The sequence below is a fragment of the Heliangelus exortis genome, chromosome 3 (assembly GCF_036169615.1).
Source record: "Heliangelus exortis chromosome 3, bHelExo1.hap1, whole genome shotgun sequence".
In the NCBI taxonomy this organism is placed as follows: domain Eukaryota; kingdom Metazoa; phylum Chordata; class Aves; order Apodiformes; family Trochilidae; genus Heliangelus; species Heliangelus exortis.
This window is the reverse complement of record NC_092424.1, coordinates 109,121,371-109,138,047: the sequence shown is the minus strand read 5'-3', so window position 1 is coordinate 109,138,047 and position 16,677 is coordinate 109,121,371. Positions and strand designations below refer to the sequence as shown.

The window sequence follows — 16,677 nt, the reverse complement described above, 5'->3', positions numbered from 1 at the left end:
TTCTGTCATAGCAGCACACCTTCCTAACTTCCAAAGAATCTATTTGTAATGGTCACTGGCTATACTTTTATGACAGTTGTGTTTTGTCACATTCTGGCTGTTCTGTGGGTAGCATGTATTTTTAGATAGAGTCAAGTCCAATTAATCCATCATGATTTATACAGCTGTTTCTCTGTCTAGCACATTTAGCTGGTAACCAGTCTCCCATTATATGGGTATCACTGATGAGCCAGTTCTGGAGATTTTTGTTAATCTAACTAGAATGACCCTTTCTAAGTTGATTGGATAGCTGTATTTAAATTACATTTAGAGATTAAGAATTATTTTATGAATAATCCCATATAAAGAATCCTTATAATGGCAGCATCTCAAATAATTATTTTGCCTTTGATCTGTGCATACAAATGAGACCTTTAAGGATGTCCTTTCATGGAGTTTTGTTTAAAATACCACAAAGACAGAAGAGGTAGAAAGGCATATGCAGAATTAATGCAGTTAAGTGTTTCTCATGCTTATACATGTTGTTGTGTCACCTCTTACACTGAGAACTGGGAACTGAAATGCCTTCTGTAAGAACTGTCCAGGCTATAGAGTTCCACCTTGAAGAATGGAAAATGAAAAACTCACAGCTATGAATAAATTTCATTATGTAGATACCGGTGCTACTGCCTGCTCCCAGCTGAGGTGTCTGTCTGTCACAGTGAGGGGATTTTTGTTCTGTCTTCTCTGCTGAGCTGAATCCATTCTCATTTTTAATTTTCACCTGCAGCTTGTGCTTTGTGTAACTTTCTTGAGCAAAGTAGATTCATGGAGTAAAAACCAGGGAATAAGTTATGGATCGTTTAAGCACTCCCATATGGTGGCTGCTTCCATGTATGAAATGAGGCATCCAAAAATGAGAAAATCTCCTAGCAGAGGACACAACCTCTGTGAAAGAGCAGAGTGGTTTGGAAGTGATGTGGGAAATAGTGTGGACTACTCTGTGTAGCCCAGAAAGGGAACCTACCTGCATTGGGACTGTTTTGGTGAGCAGTGGGTTAAAAGTCAGCCTATGTTCCTATAAATTAATAAGATTTCCAAGTCCTGCTGGAGCTTTTTAGTTTAAACCTGAAAGGTCTCTGTACGCGATACCTCTCTGCTATTCTCATAGAACAGCTGAACTTGAGAAAGAATCATAGAATCATAGAATCCTAGGGGTTGGAAGGGACCTCGAAAGATCATCTAGTCCAAGCTCAGTAACTTAGTTCTTATAGATTAGATAGAATTATTGTATCTTTCTTAGTTTATATAATTTTATTTTTTTTTTTTAAAGAAAGCCAAATTTGAGCTTGAATGTCCATTTGGATTTTAATGTTTCAGCTATATACTTAGTGAAGTTCCACTCTGGAGTCAGTTTGGTTCTGCGGGTTCTGTTGTTGCAGTTTGGTACTTTCAAGGCTATGACACCTCCAGAATGACTACTCATTAAGCTTGAATTTCCAGGGAAAGAGTAGCTCCAGTGAGCTGTAGGACTTTCAATGAAATTCTGTTTCCTTCTGAGAGCTCTTGCACTCATGTAGATTTATTACTGCTTGATAGTAATTGTTCAAGAAGTGTATCTGGCATTTATGTTGTATAAGGAAAATTAGGTGGTTGGGGGCCATAAGGAATTCAAGTCATTGAGTGGCTCTGATAGCAAATGTGTTTTTCTTAACAAATTATGTATCAGCTAATAGTGCCCCTCTCTGCCAGGATCTGTATTTCACTCTGACATCTCAAGCATGTTATCCTAGTTTTCCTCTCCCTGGCAGCTCAACCAGAGCTGTCACATCACAAACAACTTTTTCTTAATATACACATCTGGCGTTGGCAGTTGGACCAACTTCATAAGAGCACATGATCATCATTCATTACAAGATTAAAAAGTACCCCGTGGCATCATTGATGTTTTTTAACTTTGATCTTTTGCAGTTGTGATTCATCTCAGTTATAAAACTTCCCTTTAAAGGAACACAACCGATGACTTATTAGAACCTTCGTTCTAAGTAGCGTAAACATAAAATTATGCACATCTTTACAAAATGTCATTTACTTTGTTGCCAGCTTATCATTTTAAGACATGACATCATGCTTTAGATCGTGGATTTGTAAGGCTTGTTTATAGGCAAGGCACTCTGACCTTCTCTTGGCAAGTTGACTCAAGTGAACGAATGCAGCTTTCCAGCAGCAGTGGGAGCAGCAGCAGTTCCATGACAGACACCACAGTCATTTAGAGCCTGACTTGAAGAGTGCTGAACAGTCATGGCATGCAGTGACTCCAGTTGGTGTTTTGGATGCTCAGCACTTAAGAAAGTCAGGTTCTTAGGTAAAGAAGTACCATTTAGTTGTATTAAACATATTCTACATATGCTTGTAGAAGCTTGCTGCGTTGCCTCTCTGTTATTATTTTTTAATATTTTAATGAGGCAATGATGTCAGGTTGCTCTGTTAGGAAAGCCTTCCCATTTCTATATGAAAAAAGGTCTTCTGATAATTTTTCCTCGGAAAAGATTTGTTTTTAATTACCTGTTTTAGCCTATCTAGTTTACCATCCAGGGACATCTGTTGTGCTGCAGTCTTTGAGGCAGCGCATTGCACTGAGTGATGGAGTCTAGAGCTGGAGCTGTATAAATCTTTGGGAATCAACAGGAATTCCTTCATTCTCTGTCCTCATATCCAAGACAGAACCACTGCCATATGCACATCTTAGCTAGCAGAGCAGAGCTAGCCTTCCAGCTGGGAGGGCTGTAAGACGTTTTCCAGAAAAATAAGTTGTCATGAGATAAAGAGGTAGAAAAAAATCACTATAAGGGAATTAAAAGAAGAAAAAAAAAAACCAAAAATGAAAAACCCCAAAAAGAAACACCAAACAAAACAACAATAGCAACAACAAAACAAAACAAAAACTGGAGAAAAAAAAACCCCAAACCATTAAGTCTGTCTTTAATGTCTTTGCCTTACCTCATTACAAATACAGAAATAATTACTTGCCTTTGCATAGTGATACCTTTTGAGTAGGAGATGTTCTCCTTTCCAGCTGCTTTTGGTACAAACCCAGTCAGGAGGGAAATAATGAGAAAGGAGAAGTCTGTATCATTTTATATTTTCCTGACTTCAGTTCATCTCTAATTAAAGGTAGTCTCCAAAGTCACCCACCACAATTTACTCTATCAGCTTGAATGGGAAAGTGGTTCTGTGCTTTGAACTGAAGGGTTTTGATAGGAGAAAAACTATTCTAGTTCATTCAGCTCCTGAATATTTCTCTGCAGCTTGCAAGGTGCACACGTGATGAAAGGTATGAGCAAACATCTCCTTTTTGTCTGTGCATGCTGCAGAAGCCAGCAAAAGCCAGTGAGAGGTTCTGCTCAGCCTTTGTATTAACTGTTTGGCTGACCCAGCTTATAAAGCTCAGATAAGTGATTGAGATTTTTGAGATTCCTCAACTTTAAAACCATAACAGTGTTTAGGAAGTTCTCCCGCTTTTATTTCAAAGGCAGAGAGGGTGGAGGGAGAAGTCTGGGGCTGGTGGAATGTGCTTTGGAGTAGAACAGCTTTAAGTCTGAATTTTTTCTTTCTTAATTTTTCTTTTTTTTTTCAGTTTGTTTTTTTTTCTTCTTCTTCTTGTCTTTTGATTTTATTTAATTTTTTTCTTTTTTTTTTCTTTTTTTTTTTCTTTTTTTTTTGACTGCCTGTCAGGAGCTGGGCTGGTGGCCAAGCAGGAAATGACACATCAGAGGCATTTGTGTTGTGCAACATTTTGTGGAACTGATGCAAGGATACATTGTCTGTTTACGCATTCCTCTGCTAACAGCCTGCATGGCAGTAATTTTATGCGGGGACACATGGCATGCTACAGCAAGGAGCTAGATCCTTAACATCTCTTTATGCAGAATTATCGCAGCAGTTAAAACACACTGTGTGTCCCCTATTTAGAATATTCTCTGGCTTGCCTTCAAAAACCACTCTACCAGCCCCCTTCCTTCCCAAGAATATATTGATTCGACTGTGGTTTTTTTGCACGGTGGTAAACTGGGGCAGTGCAGAGAGAGAGAGTGAGCAGAACGAGAGGAAATTTTACAGGCAGGTCCCACTTTGTGTGTGTACCTCAGGCTGTAAATGGTTTTTTTGGGCGATGCATCGCAGACACTGAGCACGGAAGTTCGCATCCGCCTGCCTCTTTGGCAGGGCGAGGAGGTTTTTAATTAAAGTCAACGCTAAATACCCTGAGATACAATGAATGAGTCCTGGGGTTTCGTCCAAACTGAAGTTAGAAAATCCATGACTCGCACTGGTGTGTTTCAGAGTGACAAATCTCTGCTGGGTTATTCCGGATTTCTCCCAGCGTAAGTGGGAGCAGAGGAAGGCAGAGTGGGCGGTCTGGCGGTTTGCAAGTTGCTCTAAATAAATGACTTTGTAAAGCTTAAGGTTTGGGTTATAATGCCCCTTTGTAAGAAAGGAGGCAAAATGTGATTAGGCAGCCAGAGAAATGTTCAGCGTGGCCATGCTATGGGGTTTAGGTCCTTTGCTGTGACTGTTTTCTGTGTAATTGAGCATGAGCGGGCTGCTTACAGGCTGGGACCTGATCTCCTGTGTTCAGGTGCTGCGCCACCAGGTCCTTTTTTTTTTTTTTTTTTTTGCAGTGTAAAGTGCAGGACATTATAGTTTCCCTCACTGCCCTTTGCTGGTGGTTTAATTTTTGCAAATGTGTAATTTCACAAAACCAGATTAGCTGGGGACCAGAACTGCTGAGCATTCCCAGACCCTGTCAGAAACTGGTGGGATGATTCAACTGTTCCTCCTCCAAGGTGACAGACATAATATATGCCAGTGGTTAAGGTTTATGTTTAAAATGGGGGTGTAACCCACAGAGCCAGGCTTCTTACAGTTACCCCAACCAAAGGTGACCAGTTCTTACTTTTTTCCACTGCTGCTAGAGAGGAGCTGATGCATAAAAACTCATCATCTGAGTCTGTGAGAGCAAAAGTAATTTATTTTCCAGTGATCGTAACTTTTATCTGCTGGTGTAGTGCATAGGGTAAGATGAAAGCAAAGCCTAGTTAGTTCACTCATGGCTTGAATTCATACTCTGGAGTTCTGAAATCTCAGTGATCTGCAAAACACTGTCTGGGTCTCTCAATAGGGGGACATTGTTGCCCAAGGAGGTGACAGTGACCATGTATTCATTGTAACAGTGAGAGGGAAAAGACCTTGAGAAAGTTATGTAAAACAAATGGGCAAATCTGACCATAAAACCATGCCCTAAGGTGTCCTCAGCAATAGTAATGCAGTCTCAGTTTGTATTTGTAAACAGAACAGATTGTTTTCATCCCATTGTAGAGGGAACACTGCTTCCAAACTGTCTATTCCTAGTACATTTGGCATGTTAGAGGACCATCAGGGTGGTTTTTTGATGTTGCAGCTATTGCTGTTTTTATTCAAAATGTCTCTCTAAGCCAAAAATAAAATCATGGCCCCTCTACATAGCTGTGCTGCATAGTTGGAGGAAGAGAGAGTTTTGGCCTCAATAGCTCATTCTTGCCCTCAAGTGAATGGTAGAGCTGAGTTAATTCTATACATCTGTATGGCACAACTATGAAAAAAAGAAAGTCAAAGCCATTTTTGTAAGTGTGTGACTCCACTCCAGGTATTGTGGAAGAAGATGGTACAAAAAAAAGCATTAAAGTCACTTTGGGCTTTAGAGAAGTTTTTCTCAGACATTTTGTTCTATGTTTTCCTCCCAAGAGAACTCATGTACATCTTCACTTCTGAAATGTATTTCGCTTGTTGCTCCTAATACCAGTATTTTTTTCTCACATTTCATTGTAGTTTCACTTACACTCCTCTCTTCACTTTGCAAAGTGTGTTAGGAAGTAGGGAACAGAGCAAATATTTTTGGGATATGATGCATCAGAGTGCTCTAAGTATAGAGTTTATGTAGTTCTTCTTTTCTGGCAATCCCAGATTTCTTTGTATGTTTTTTGTAAAATTTATTTTTATTCTCTGTAAGCGTCATTCCCCACTGAAACATGGTCATCCCAGACATGAAACACAGATGCTGATTTAACCAGACAAGGAATGCAGAAGAGGAAATTAGGAAGAATATCATACTTAATTGAAACTTCAGGGGAAGAAACTTGGTAATGATCTCATGCTGCAGTGTGTTTGGGATGCCAGAAATCTTACTCTTGCAAAGAACTGGGTTCATTAATGTGTTTGTCTGCTCGGATTCCCTCTTACATCTTATCTACAGTAGACCAGCTTATTCAGCACAATAGTGGCTCACTGTCAACCGAGGGTGGCTTTCAGCTCTCCAAAAATTAAGCATGTAGGGTAGGTTTCTTCTGAAGTGAATGAAGAGACAGAGGCCCTTGCAGGGAGTGATTCATCCCCCATATCTTAATTCCTATCTAAGAATGTGATGAACTGCCCTTTAGAGCTATCCATCCCTTTCCATTGATTATAAATGGAGGCTAGATGACTAGCCTAGACTAGGCAGCCTGGTTTTGGGATGCCTGAAATCAGATGAGATTGTGAGATATTGTGTTCCTAAGTTGTATTCCTAGCAACTGCTGTGAAATTCAGGCAACCTGAGTTATCTTTAAAGGAGGTAGCTCAGCCAGCGATAGCAGTATGGATAACATGCAGCTCAGCATGGGTTATTCAGCCATTTGCCCAGTTTCTTGGGTGGATGCTTTGTCTTTGGTTGAACTGTGAACAGTCCATGCTACTTTTCCAGCAATGGAAAGAGTTGTTTAAAGCTGACTTTGAAGTGTCTATACAGCTGCCATAATGACTGCAACACAGGCCTCAAAAAATGATACTATCTACTAAGGCAGCATTATCAGCTCTTGCAGTATTTCAGTACACAAGTACTACTGCTCAGGTCCTACTCAGCTTGGCTTGTGTAACCTGCTGAGTTGAAAACTCAGGTTATTCAGACATAGGCATAATGTAAGATTCTCATGCTAGCTAAAATATTGCAGCTGCATAAGAAAAAATATAAAGCTGATAATACATGTTGAAGGTGTTTACCTATAGGTGAAGAATACTGGGGAATACATTTCAAGAATTTTCTAACATTGGAGAATATTGTTTCCAATGTTCCCACTTCACATCAGAACGTATTCATTGTTCCTTCCTTATGGAAACTTAGCATGCTGGCCATTCTCCTTTGGTTCTGAGATGTAATCTTTCCCACAGCGTGGGAAGGCAAACCCTTTTACCTGATTATAGCTGCCATAAATTTTTTTTGCTTCCATCACGCTTCAAACTCTTGTACCTGCATTTTGTGAACTTTACTCCCACTTTATAATACCCTGCTTCTTTAGGAGCTCTGCTAATTTGACTTCAGGATACCAAATGGGTATTAATTGGGCTGCTTATGAGTGTAGAATCTTCTTCCTGCCTGTCTGTAATCCATGTGAGTAATGCCAATTAGTTGTCTGCTTCCTTAAGTCTTCATAAACTTTCTTAGTCTTGTGATCCTGCAGTAGTAGACATGGCCTTAAATGTCACGTGCAGTCAGAGGCACTTGACTGTGTGTTGTTTTCTAGCTCAACAGGAAAATTGTCACCTCCACAAGCACCACAAAAATGCTGGGTGGAAGAAATGAGTGAATCTAGCTCTTGCATTTATAGCTTAGTTTGCTAGAAAGAGGGATCTGGCTCATCAGGTAGACAATTAAATGCAGCAGTTTCACATTTGTGCAGAATTTCTTGAAAGGGGTTGGGCACTTGCACTCACTCTTGTAGTACCAGATATGTGTTTGTTTATGTATGGTAAACTCTAGATTGAATTTGCAAAAGAATTTTAACTGACTGTGTTAAAATGTGAGTATAAATGCAGAAGTTACTCATGAAAAAGAGATGGTACTCCCCATTATTTGCTGTGTTTTGAAAATTCAGAACTTTCTTTCTTATTAGTGTAGATGCTGGAAAGGAATAGAGACCTGAAGATACATAACACGTTCACTGCATGGTACAAATCCCTGGTTATGAGTACAGAGAGTACATGGAATACTTGTTTTGTTTTTTTCTCATGTGTACATAAATAATCAAGGACCTAGATCCAGATTTCTAGACAACAATGTACTACAATTAATTCAATTTATCTAGCGAATTCATCAAGACATATGAAGCACAACAGAGTTGGTCCCAGGTTTCTGGGATCCCAATGTAGGATAATTTAATTATTCATTCCTTGTGTTTCTTATCTCCATAAATCCAAGATTTGTGGAACATACTTTCTTTCATACTGGACACTCTTTTACTTTAATGATCTGTGCTATGGCTCCACTCTCACTTTTGGTCTTGTTTGATGTCTTTGAGCAATGGTTTGTCAAACTAATGCTGTAATAAAGTTGCCACCACTGTAGACAGAAGCACTGGCTACAGAAGAGGGCTCATCTATAGAGCTGTGAATGTAAATTATACATTGTTTGAATTCATCAGCTAAGGAGTCAAAATTGAAATCCTTTCTGTAAAGTGACATGCAGGTAAAATTTCCAGAGACACAGTGGACTGACTATCCTTAACTGTAGTTGCCTAAAAGGTAAATAAGGGGTGTCTCTGTCAGTCAGCTCTGGCCTGTTGCTGTCAATAGATGTATATACTTGTTAGGAGCAGTTTTATCCCACCCTAAGTATCTATAAGTGTCAGATCCTTGGAGGTGAGTGGTGTTGAAGAAGGAGAGGGAGGATGGAGCAGTGTGGACCACAGGAGTGGTGCTCAGTGCCTCTGCTTTAAACAAGGTACTTGGCTTACTGGCAACTGCAGCAGCTCACAGCTTTGAAGTGCTTCTTTATAATCTTTTTTATAATTCTTTAAACCTTTTAAAAGGGGGCTTTAGTGCCTGTGTCTTAAAAAGCCACATTGAAAGGCTGCTCTCTGATGTCTGTCACAATTTAGGATGTTGGAGAACCCCTCCTTGTTACACATAAATAGCCAGTGTGTGATCTTTTATGTTTTCCTCTTCTGTGCCTTCTTGGTTGAAACTCCCAGGCACTCAGTGCAGAAACATCCATCCTGGTTTAAAAAGTCTTTCCCCATGCTGATGTGCTTGTTACTGTTCCTTCCCCAAAGGCTGTGGCCCTCAGCAACTCAGCAGTAGTCTGGCTTTTATACGTGATCCTCATCAGCTTCACAGCAAAGTCAGACAGCTTAATTAGCCTTTCTGTTCTGCTTTGGAAGGCTGAGCCCAGGGTATGCCTATTAGTGCCACGAAGAGGTCTCAGACAGCAGTATTCATTGCCTGAGGTACGACACACAGTCAATAAGCAGCCCTCAGAATTAGGGCAGCAGAATTACAGCACATGAAGGATGCTTGATACTTAGGTAGGGCTTGTGCTTTGCATGGATACAGGCTCACCAGTCTGTGTTACTGGCTTCACTCTTCTTGATGTTTGCCATTTCTGAAAGATGGCAGCAAAGGAGAAACCTGATAGCAGCTGGCTTGCAGAGATAGTCTTTATTATAGGTGGGTAGGGGAGAGCATTAAAAGGACTGGGTGCTCACAAAATCCAGATAACAGTCACTGTTCTTTGGCCCCAGCTCAAGGATAAAGGAAGCTCTCAGGGAATTTTGTTTACTTCTGTGTAGGATGCAAAGTAAACACCTCACTAATTATATACATGCCATGCAACATTAAGAATTAAAATAAGAACAGTTCTTCTCTGGTAGTTTGGTGTAAAAGGGAATAAACAGCAGAGTTAAGGTATGTAACAAGGTGTTACTTACACATCAGATAAATAATAACTTATTGACATAAAAGAAATAGACCATTTTTGATTATAGGCCAGATACCTCTAGCTCTAAGTCTTACCTTATACATATGGTACAGACAAAAATTACAGTAGGGAAGGTCCATGTCTGAGCACTCAGAATTGAGACATGGCAAGATTACATTTAGTAGTGCAGCTTTAATTTACACCTGTCATGTGTGTGTGACAAAACAGTAGGAGCATGGCCTGTTTTATCCATAGGACATTATCCTTACTTTTTAGTGATTTGACAATACATAATGCTTTGTATGTTCAGAATGCTTCTCTCAGGTTGAGTTAGTGGTGAATGCTCACTGCTTCTGAAGAATAAATACTGAGGTCTCATACCGGTCGCTGGGAAAAGTATGAACACACAGAAAATATGATCTGTGAACACTTTGCTTTAAGCAGCTTAACTATTGTCACAACAAAAAATCATGTGGCAAGAACGTAAAATCTGTGGGCCAGCAACCACCTACCTTTACCAAGCTGTCATCAAAGCTTTTAGCTGATAAAATCTAAGGAATTTCCATTCTATAAAGTTTTATTTTTCGAAGTTCTACAATTTTACTAAATCTAGATGGATTACCATGGAGATTCTGAGAAAAAAAGAGCCACCCTGCTGAGCCGATTTTCAAAGCTTCACTCCAAAATGCAGTGACAATAAAGCTCCTTCATGAAAAGATTGCCAAAAATGTTTTTCAAGGCACTACATTTCCCTTAGCTAACTCGTTTCCAGAAGTGTGAGCCATTTTAGTTGAAACCGAAGAAATGCATTCCTTCCTCATGCAAGAAAAAAAGGAATGCAAATAGTCAAAGTTCAGTAAAGTTGCAAGCGATTGAAAATAGGGTCTTATAATGGGAAATGTTGGGTAACTTTAATGGTAGGCAGTCCCACTCTAACATGTTTAATCTACCGTGGTATTAATTTGCGCTGAAAAAATAATCCTTTAGTTTCAGTGGAAATCCTGCATGGAAAATTTACTCGGCAGTTGGCCAGGGTCTTCTCGTGGGCTGCAGCAGCTCTGGTGTGGACTTGAGTGGGTCAGGTCTGTGGCTGGTGGGTGACAGCTGATGAACACGATGCCATCTCCAGCAGCACAGGAGGGCACAATGTGACTCCCAGTGTGTGTCGGAGACGTGTTGGAAAAGGCAACAACCTTTGTAAAAAGATGAAACAAAGGCCAGCTCAGCCTGCAGAGCATCTGGAGGCGTTGCAGGTTAGAAGGCAGCGTGCCTCCAGGCACTGGTGTTTGGCAGGACTTCTCCTTCCCCACCCTCAGCCTCCTCAGAGGAGTAATTTGGTGTGAGTACACTTCAACTGAATTGGCATAGTCTGCCCAGGCCTTGCAGGCTGTAACACACAGGGAGTGTGAGCTGAGAGAGGTTTGGGCTGCGGACCGGGACTCCTCCAACACGTCCGGGGTGAGGAGCCAGGGCTCCTCTCACCTGCCCTTTGCCATTCTGAGGGAGCCAGCGTGGGCAGCAAAGCTTCTGAAAAGGCATACTCTTAGTCAAAAATCCCTTGTGTTTAAAAACAGCAACCACACGAAATTAACACTGAAATCCCCCCTCCAAATTTGGCCCTAAATAGCTCCTAGAGCAGCTGTGTCCTGATGTCCCAGTCCCCTTCAGCTGAGGGTAACAGGCAGCCACAACTGGGGTCCAAGGCCCCTCAAGGTGAACAAAATCCTGACCCAGTTTCATTGCTGCAGTCCAACTGGAATCATTGAAGATGAAGAGAGTTATTTTGAGCCCCCTGGAGCCTCCTGGGGAGGGTGTGGAAGTGTATAAAATCCAGGGAAAGTGACCAAACTTTCTGTGAAAATAAGCTCAGTGATAGGTGCCTTCAGAGGCACAGGTCTGTGGTATTTCGGATACTTTGATGCCAGCCAGTGAAAAAAAACACTTGTTACTTTCTCCTCTCTTGGGTGACTCAGAGCTGCTGAAGATGTTGGGCCCCTGTAAAAGCAGCGACGAGAGTTGTTTTAACAGGTTTGTAAACTGGAGGAGCTGATTAGAAGCAGGCAGTGTTGCAAGTTGTAGCTGAGGTCACACAGAAATTTTTCTCTCCTCCTGTGTAAAACACACGATGTCTGATTTGGAGCTTCCTCAAAAAATGGTGCTTCAGGGACTGTGCTGGCTCCTTGTTGAGTTGCTGGCCATTCACTGGAACGGGGCTCACGGATGAGCAGTCTGCTGCGTGGTTTGGTTTAGTTTTGTTTTGTTTTGTTTATTTCAAGTGAAAACAACCATTTTTGGAGACAGATTCCAGCACTGTGCAAAAGGTACCTTCAACAGGCAGCTTTATTGCCTTCCCTACTTTGGGAGCCAAGCAGCTTGAGAGCTGAGGAGTGTTGTCAGGAGGGTGATTAAAAGAGGGATTGATGCAGCTGGGAGCCAGGGTTCAGTCACCTCTCTGGGCCTCTGCGTTAGTGTTATGTCAGACACAGCAGCTTTACCATTCACAGAGAGTTTTTGCATCTTTTATTGTCTGGGGCTGCCAGAAAATGTTGACCCTGGAGTAGCCGTGCTGTGTAATCAGTCAGCGGCGGAGGGCAGCGAGCTCTGCAAACCGTTTACATTCCCCCTTTAATTTGTCACTTATGGGTAATATCTTTTTACATTTACATTTTTAAATTAGTTCAGCGTGCCCCGAAATTCAGTTCCAGAATCCATGCTGCAAGCTTCCCAGCTTTATGAGTTATTTAAAAAATTCTGAAACCCCCTCACTTAATTTATGCTCTGTATGCAGAACAACTTAAAGTTGTGAGAAGGCTTCACATTTTTATGAGGACATGAGTTTGTGGAGAGATTATATTTTAGGGTTCATATGCAGTATGGAATAATTGTGTATGCTTGGTCACCTCTTCCAAGAGGATACTGTCAATTGAAATTTGGTCCAAAATTTAAAAGAAAAAAAAGAATTTTTTGGCATAAAACCCAATCTGGTAAAAATAAGATGGTTTTTCCAACATAAATTCCATTAAAAGTAAAGCCAGACTCAGCAAACGCTTGAGATCACCCATATGGACTGAAGAATAGTTTTACACTGGAGTAAAATGCAGGTTTTTGGAGTGCATTTGAGACTGCTTCTGTTTTGGAAGCTTTCTCATGTCTTGTTTGAATGACGGTTTAGACTGTATATAGCAAAAAGCAATGTTTGCATATCTGGAATGTCAACATAAAGGCTGTCTGTTAGAAGAAATGTTTCTTTGTAAGGAGAACAAAACACTCCTACCCTGTGCCATTTTTTTCTTTATTTATTTCTCATGTCAGGAAGTTCTGAAGACCAGCTCTCTGTGTCCAGCTGAGTAAGTCAGGGTTGTAGGAGGATGGCTCAAGGGCTGATGCATTTGAACGTGGCTCTTCCAGGTCTGTCATCTGCCTCTGACATCTTTATGACGTTCATGCATTTAGTAAATTCCTCTGAGGTGATGTCCAAACTTAGTGATATCAGTGGAAACTATGTATTTTCCTCTCAAACTCACTTCCCCTTGTGTGAATTATGAATAGTGGCACTATCCTACTTCCAGGGATGACATGACTGTGGAAAGATGGTGAAAATAAAGGTGTTTGTTTACCAGAGTTATGTTTATGAAACATGTTCCCATCTAAAGAATATTCCAATATGAGTCAAAGAGTCTCAGTTTCCCTTGATAAGTGGAAACATATTTATTTATTTATTTATTTATTTTCAATTTCCTATTAGCTCATCTTCAAAATGAGATAAAGTAGGCTTTTTTCCCCCTCTTCTCCTAGCTTTGAGCTGGATATGTTGCTACTCTGTGTTTGTAGTTGCAATACGTATACATAGCAATTCCAGATGCCAATTCCTTCAACTCCTTGAAGACATTGCAAGGGGTAAATGTGGCTCATGTGAGTGAGGCTCTCATTAAATCAGCCCTTACTCAGAGTTAAAAACCTGGTGCTGCTTTCAGCAAATACCACGCTCTCATAGTCCCTGCTTAAGAGCCTTACAATGGCACAGCCCAGAGAGATGAAAACCAGACAGAATAGAAAGTCTGAAAAGGTGAAACTCCTAAATGGATAGATATTCGTTCCACATTTCTTTTATACCACCAACTGCTGAATGATCACAGTGCACGAGCTTTATCAATCATACGTTTTCTGACTTTGGGGAGCAAATTGGCCACTTTTTGCTGCCGAGGGGAGGAAGCTTTACAGCCAGTGAGGTTGTGGATGTGTGTCTGGAAGGGTGGGGAGAGAGGGCATCCTTAACCAAACATTTACAACCTGCTGTTTGAGCTGAAATAGGAAAACCAGCTTGACAAGAATGAACGGCTTTGCCAAGCAACGTTCAGGGGAGGTTGGGGGGGGGGGGGGGGGGGGTTTAAACAAATCTCCTTAAGCAAGCATGAAAACAAGCTATTTAGTGCTCATTAATGTCTCAGGTTAAACTCTTGAATAATTTGTCATGGTTAGGCTCTTTTGGTTTCATTGGTGTTTTTCTAGTGACTAACGAGATGACAACTACACATGCTCCTCGGTATGCCACTGTTCACAATAGGGTTTAAAGTTGTGTATTTGTTATTGATGTCATTAAAGTGATGGATTTGAGCTTGGTTTCTGAGGCAGCTGACTGGGTGGTTAGGACTAATTTCTAGCAATGGTTTTGGAGGTTGAAACCAAAGTGTGTGTAAAAGGAAATGTTTCTTCTTTTAAGCAAATAATTTGAACCCAGATGAATGAAATTTAAGCAAGTGGGCATCAACTCTGAGTTAATTTTGACATAGTTGTCTGGAAATCATCACCAATTAAAATATTTTTATGAGCTCCAATGTAGTATTGTCTTTCGGTGCTTATGTAAGAGGGGAACAAACTGCTTGTTTAACCCCAGCCTTGAGACTACTGGCCAGAACATATGGCTGAAGTCATAGCCCTCTGGAACTGCAGAGCATGGGCCTTGGAAAACTTCACTTTGTTCCCCATCTGAACTGAAAAGATCAAATCACTTGCACCTGACAGGATGTGCAGCTCATTGGAGAATGGGTGTCACCAAATACATCTGAGATTTTTAGACAGAAATTATAGCTGCTTGTATCCAACTCTTAGTAGAGGAAACCTTTCTCTAGCACGGGGACTCCTGGAAAAATCCTGCAGAAGTCAGTGTGAGTGTTGGATGTGAAAAGAGGACATGAGCAGCTCTGGAGCCTGGGAGTTCTAGTTCAGAGTGAAAATTAATCCCTTGGGTTGTTATAATCAGATTCTTTCATGTGCTCTTCCAGACTGAATAGCTTTTGAGATAGTTCCTTAATTTGTACACACACCTTTCACACCTGCACACAAAGAAAACCTTTGATGCCAAGTGCTTTGTGGAAAACAAAGTGAGTATGTGCAGAATTAAAAGGATACACACCACGCTCAAATATTTTTGTAGCTTTTTAGGCTCCACACATTTGAAATAATAATGAATGCCTCTCCCTGATGGAGAGGTGCAGTCTTTGTATTGTGAATTTGGCCTTTTCATGAGAGCAACATTAGTTTTCATTGGGTTTACATTGCAGAGGGAGTGGAAATGTTGGAGACTTGAGTACAGATGTCTGTTTCTGTGTTCCCAGCCACAGTCTCACTTACTCAGTGAGCCAGACTTTTAAGATTTAAATTTTTCTTATTGGTGTTTGTTGAGTTTTTTGCATATTCCTGTATTATGCTATATGCCTACCTATGCATACATATATATGTATACATAACAGTACTGTGTGCTTTTGAAACAACCTATCATGAGCTTTTGTTTTTCATTCCATAATTATCATCATTTGATTCTTGTGCTGTAGTGTACGTCCCAACACTGTGGACAGATGTTAAGATATTTCAACACAAACAAAGCTGTTTATATTTAACTTACAGTATCATTACAGCTTTGGTATGCATGCATGGAATTTGCCCTATTGTGAAGTGTTAACACTAGATCTGTGCACCACTTCAGTGTCAAAGAAGGTAGACCTGAAACTACTTAATTTCAGCCTCCAGTTGAGTCCATACTGAGAGAATTTCAGGGCTTAGACGCCTGATCAAATTACAGGGGATGGCTGTGTTTCCACATGTCAGCTGAGCCACAGCAGCTGCTCAGTAGGTGTTCTTGGCCCCCCATAAATGTAAATTGATTTGATTTAGCTTAGCCCTCAATAAAAGAGGCTTAAGATAAGTAGAATCACTGCACACTTGCCACAGGCGGAGAGCACAGACACAGGTGGTTACCATCCAGGTCCAGGACGTGGTAACCCACTCCACCCCAAGGAACTTGGCTGTGTGTCTTTATGGTCCTTTATTGGCACCACTCAAGTTGATTTCTAGAACAACATTTACTCTTTGTAAAATGAGTTGTTGAATCCCTTACAAAGCTGGGTTTGTTGGATTGCATAAAAACCTTTTGCCAGTTGTTGTCTTTCAAACCCACAAGCACTGTTGCTCAAAGGAGAATGGCATTTTGAGGGGCTCATTCAAAATAGAAATAACTTCATTTCTCAGCCTGGTTGGGGAGAGACTTCTTTAGAGAAAATTTGACAGGTATTTTAAGCCTTAGGTTTTACCAGTCTCTATGTCTCAGATATTCTGGATATGGAGAAACACTTCGTATTTGTTTACCTTGAACTCTGGATTCCCCCAGTCTATAATACTTAGTACACAGCAGCCAAGAGCTGATTTGAGAAATTTGCTTTTGAAATCCCTTGTGGCCTCCCTTGCTTGTGGAGTAGGGCAAAGTTGCTACACTTCTCCAGGACACAGGCAATGAGCATAATTGTGAGCTCCATGCAGGAAAGTGTGGCCACACTGGGAGGGTAGGCAAACTATCAGCCTGGCTTCATGAGTTGCAGCTTAGTGTTGATTTTGACTTTTTGTGTGAATGATAACTCATATAATGTTTTCAGTTTCACTTT

At 40.8% G+C, this 16,677-nt stretch overlaps 1 protein-coding gene across 4 annotated transcripts in view; it reads left to right on the top strand.

The window, feature by feature from the left end:
- The window catches only part of RUNX2 (RUNX family transcription factor 2), a 161,993-nt gene that overhangs the window by 14,762 nt on the left and 130,554 nt on the right, over window positions 1–16,677 (top strand). The window lies entirely within an intron of this gene.